The following is a 5,005-nucleotide window of genomic DNA, read 5'->3' as shown; positions in this document are numbered from 1 at the left end:
GATAACATAATTGAAGAATCAAAAGAGAAATTTAAAGGAGGAAAACACCAAGCAATTGAAGATTTAAAGCATTGATTGGAAGGCGAAAGAGATATTGGTGCAAGAATTCTACTTTTCCTCTACGTCTTTACTACAAATCCGGTGATGTATTCGAAAACAATTTGATTATTTTTCTTCTTTCACTATAAATAGTTAAATTCATTGTTAGGGCGAATAATGTAACCAATTGGGATCCTTTATATTTTCTTATTAAGATTCTTAGTTTTTAATTTTTTCATGTGTTGATTTTGCTATTAATTGAATGCATTAAATTATTTGATCAATAATCTGATGATTTTTGTGAATCCTTTACAAATAGAGATATGAGTTTAGGATTTAGACCATGTAGTAAAATTCGATAAATTGGTATAATGAGTATAGATACCCATGTCAATTATTGCGGTCATAATTGAATTTCTAGGACAAAGAACTCGTGTAACTAAGTTAAATTTGCATAGGGATATGTAATTTAATTAGTTGAATAGGTTCAATGAGAACTTGATAGGGGTAAATTGAATACAATAAGAGAATTCGATCGAACACTACTTTAGAAGTGATTCTTAATTTGAGATGTGAATGTGGTCAATATGTGAAGTTATTCTGCCCTAACGTTCATTATTTGATTTTTTAAACCAATTGTGTGTGCATCTATTTATTTTTTAACATTTAGATTAAAAACTCAAGTCCTACAACATTTTGTTTGCTTTCATCAAATAATGGTTAAATAAAATTTGAATTAAAAGCTAGAATATAGTTCTTGTGGGATCGACAACTCGGACTCTTAGGTCCACTATTACTTGTTACTATTCGTACACTTGCGAAAATAAAATTGACAACAGATTCAAAAGCAGATATAAGTACTTCTAGTGCTTCAATGACATTTTACAGGGACAACTAATTGTATTTGCTAGTTATATATTGGCATCTTAAGACTTCATTTTCATTTGTTTCGTCATTTTTTTTGGGCCACCTTACATTTTATATTTTCTGCTTGGTACCTTTTTCGACCATGCCCCTAGATTGGACATTGTTTCATTTCCTCCTTAGGGTGGAAATTTGAAAATATGCAACTCTTTTGTAACTTTATATCTGATATATGCACTAAAAACTAGATAATAATTTCCATTTCTATAGAATGACTTAGATATGCACATAGTTCATGTTTTTGTCAACTCAGTACTCGTGTTCATGTGAATATTTCTACAGAACTTTCTTGTGGATATAAAAGGCCCTACACTATCGTTTCTGCCTATGCTTTCTTTTGAAGGTGGGACTCGGAGAAACATTCCCAAGTTTGAGGTGCATTCGTTTTCATTAAAATTTGTACTTATCCAGAGTGAAACATGACACGACTCATCCTGAATCATCCCAATAGACCCGACACGTGTTGTGCGCCGATGGTAAATACCAGCTAAGTGCCGGACCCACCATCAAAGCAACTTTGACCTGGTTTGACTGTAATACACTTTGTAAAAGTTTTGGAAGAGTTCCCCCTGAATTATGGACTAAAACCACGTGAAATATATAATCCAATATCCCAAACAGATACATATAGTTTAAAATAGGGTATATTGGCCCACAGAATATTAACTATTCAAATACAACACTGGCAATTCGATATTTGCAACAATTTATAAATCTTAGTACCCAAAATGCATAATATATACAAAACATAGCAGGCCCAAAACATGGAACTAATTTCTGACTAAAAGAGATGTCTATCCCAAAATATGAACTATTAAACTGATAAGATGAGTCATACAATGCTTGACAATCTATGGCTCAACTCGATAGATCAACTGGCCCAATAGTACTCAACTCAGTTACTATTTGATAAGAGAAATTGTGATAAAAATGTGAGCCATAACTCAGTGAGTAGATATTCCGTAAGTAAATATATATTTTCTAGATATGCCAACTTTCTGAAAACTAGCATATAATAAAAATGTTCTTTTATTGTACTATAAGCTAAAACATTTATTCTTTAAAATGAAATGACTAAATTCTGTAATCTGAAAACTAATGAACTGCAATTTACTGAAAATCACACCAAAAAGATATCCGGAATAACCTTACTCATATATTAGTTAGTACCGATATACATGGCAGAGCCATTCAATTCTGTAATTCTTAAATTCTGGTCATACGCGCGCAGAGCTGAGATTCTGTAATTCTGGTCATACACTATGGAAACATATTCACAATAGTGTAGAGCGGGTAAAATTACCATAACTGGTCATACACTGTGGAAACACATTCACACCAGTGCAGAGCGGGTAAAATTACCATAACTGGTCATATACTGTGGAAACACATTCACACCAGTGCAGACTGGGGTAAAATCACCTGGGTACTTTCTGGTGGTTTTTAGAAATAACTTTAAATACTTTGAAACACGTAGTATCGATAAAATATGCTAATGAAATGATTTAATTGAATTGGATCAAACTTTAAAACAACTATTTATAAATCAACTTTATTCTGAAAATTATGCTATCAATTCAATTGTATGAAATAATAAATTTTCTGATTTAATATAAATTGAATAAATACTTATTGCTGAAAAATTAATTTTCATCAACTCACTCAATACGAGTTATAGACTAGGTTGGCCGGTAAGCTTTTCCAACTTTTTCGTCACCACTTGAAATACGTTACAAAAGAACTAATTTATCATCTATCAAATCAAGAAACCTTAAAATCTAATGATAAAACTTAAATTAAATTTCTTGATACTTTAATAAATTCCCAAATTTTCCTTTATTAATTAGAGCTAATCACACTTTATAATCCCTTGACTAATAACTAATTTATCAACATAACCTTCATTTCCAAGCATTACTGTGACAACCCACTTCATTCTAGTGACAACTAGTCGCTATAATTCGATCAATTGAATTTTCCTCTCGTTCCATAATTTCAAGCTTCCAAATAATTATTTCAACATAACCATCATTTCCGCAAACACTACTTAATTAAAAAATCTTAAATAAAATTTCTAGGGTTTGCTAAAATAATATTCCTTACCTAGCTAAAATTGGAATTGAAATAATCCCCAAACTTGAGCTACAATTCGTGTTTATCATACCTAAATTTGAAAATTTCTACTACAAGTTAAAACCCTAAAATTTTAACATAAATCATACTTTATCACTTGAAACAATTGAAAAATTAAACCCAAACTTGAAAGGATTAACCTTACCTCGCGTCCCGTTCTTCTCTTTTCTTCCTTTCTTCATTTTTTCTCTTTTTTCCTTAGTTTTTCTCCCTCTTTCGGTCTCTCCAGCTCTCTGCCTCATTTTCTAGTGTGTGTGTGTGTGTGTGTATTTTTGAGAGAAAATGGGTCAATTCTAGTGATTTAATGGTCCATTTGTTAAAAATTGCAAAATAAGTCATTCAACTCCCTTTTCATAACACATTTAATCCTAAACTTCCAAAAATATATAAATGAATTTCCAGCTTTAAATTGTATCCAATTTAACCTTCATACATTGTCAATTGCAAAATAAACCCCAGTAAAATATTTAATTTCATTTTAGTCCTTAATTGACTTTAACCTTGATTAGTCAACATTTGAATTTTTGACTAAAAAATTGAGTCGTAACAAAACAAGTATCTACTTTCTATTCAGGAGCATATTTTTTCAAACGTAGATATGTTTTCAAATTGTATATCTGGATGCTTTCTGAGATTTTAGTATGGCTTATTTTGTTTGTCAATTCAATGGAGCAATTACAATTATGTCTTTCAACCATTACATAGAATAGACAATTTTGATCCCATCTCTCTCTCCCCCCTCATTCCCTCTCCAGCTTTCTCCCCTGCCCTCTCTCACACTGGCATACACGCAGGTAATAAGAGGTGAGGAGTGTGATAAACAAATGGTCTTTTTCATTCATAACAATTGCCAATAAGTTGGCCGATTTCCAATCTAAAATTTTGAAATATTTTGTTTCATTTGTGCTTATGTTTTATGTTCTACCTATGGATGTGTCAAAACAGGAATTTGTTGTCGTAGGTCTCCTAATTGTGTTTACTTTCTCTTGTTATCAGGGGGGAATTTTGTTGTATGCACGCATTGTCAATGTAAACATTGGTATGAACCCTGAGCTAGCATGCATGGATGGTTGGTTTATACCTTTGCCCCTTTTTTGATTTGTAATAATTTATCTGTTCCATATAGCCACTGGGAAAGCAGCAGAGTTTGGACCCATTAAATATGGCTACATGTTTGAGTCATCAAATGGGTTATCAAGAATGTAATATTTTTTACCCCCTACAAGAACAATTTACCTATTATACTCTTCCATGGAGTTCATCTATAGGGATATGAACGTAATAGAGGCTTAAGTTGTTTTGCTTTATATCAAGCTTAAAAAATTCAACTTGCACTCTAGGTTGCTGAATTCACCAATGTGTCCACTTCTTGAGACTCTTGGCAAGAAGCCTGCTTTTTAGACAGCAGTTGGTTTAAATGGCCGTGTTCGGGTATGAATCCAAGCATCGCTTGTATGATTTAGCTAGTCTAATGACATTTTCTTATATTTAAATGTTCAGGGCCTTCTTTTTCCTTGTTGACTTTTAATCTGTTTTAGGTGAATGCGATCACTCCTTCAGTACTTATACTTTTCGCGAATTCAATCATGAAATCAGAGTCAACGAGTCCTGGGTAGCAAAAGATTATGATGGAGAACCTGCATTAGAGAGTTCAATAAATGAAAGGTTGAAAATATGAATGGACATCTTTTGTAAATAACTCCCTCAGATCTTTGAATATTCTGAACTTTTTATTCCTTGTGCTGTTATGTTTTCTTTTTCTTTAAATCATGAAGCATTTAAATAATTATTGATGTTTTCATATTGTATTCCTCTGATTTGTGCATGCTTGTAGAACTTTTCTTCTACCTCTGCATGATTTTGAATCATGTGGAGACTACCTGTTTTGATAACTCTTCTTTTTATTGTT

The 5,005-nt window shown here is 32.0% G+C and overlaps 1 pseudogene; it reads left to right on the top strand.

Annotated features, from left to right (window-relative positions):
• Nucleotides 1–4,754, top strand: part of LOC111374133 — a 6,972-nt pseudogene extending 2,218 nt beyond the window's left edge.
• The last annotated feature ends 251 nt before the right edge of the window (nucleotides 4,755–5,005 follow it).

Source organism: Olea europaea, unplaced genomic scaffold (genome assembly GCF_002742605.1).
Source record: "Olea europaea var. sylvestris unplaced genomic scaffold, O_europaea_v1 scaffold1205, whole genome shotgun sequence".
NCBI classification, from domain to species: Eukaryota; Viridiplantae; Streptophyta; class Magnoliopsida; order Lamiales; family Oleaceae; genus Olea; species Olea europaea.
This window is presented reverse-complemented; position numbering and strand designations above follow the sequence as displayed.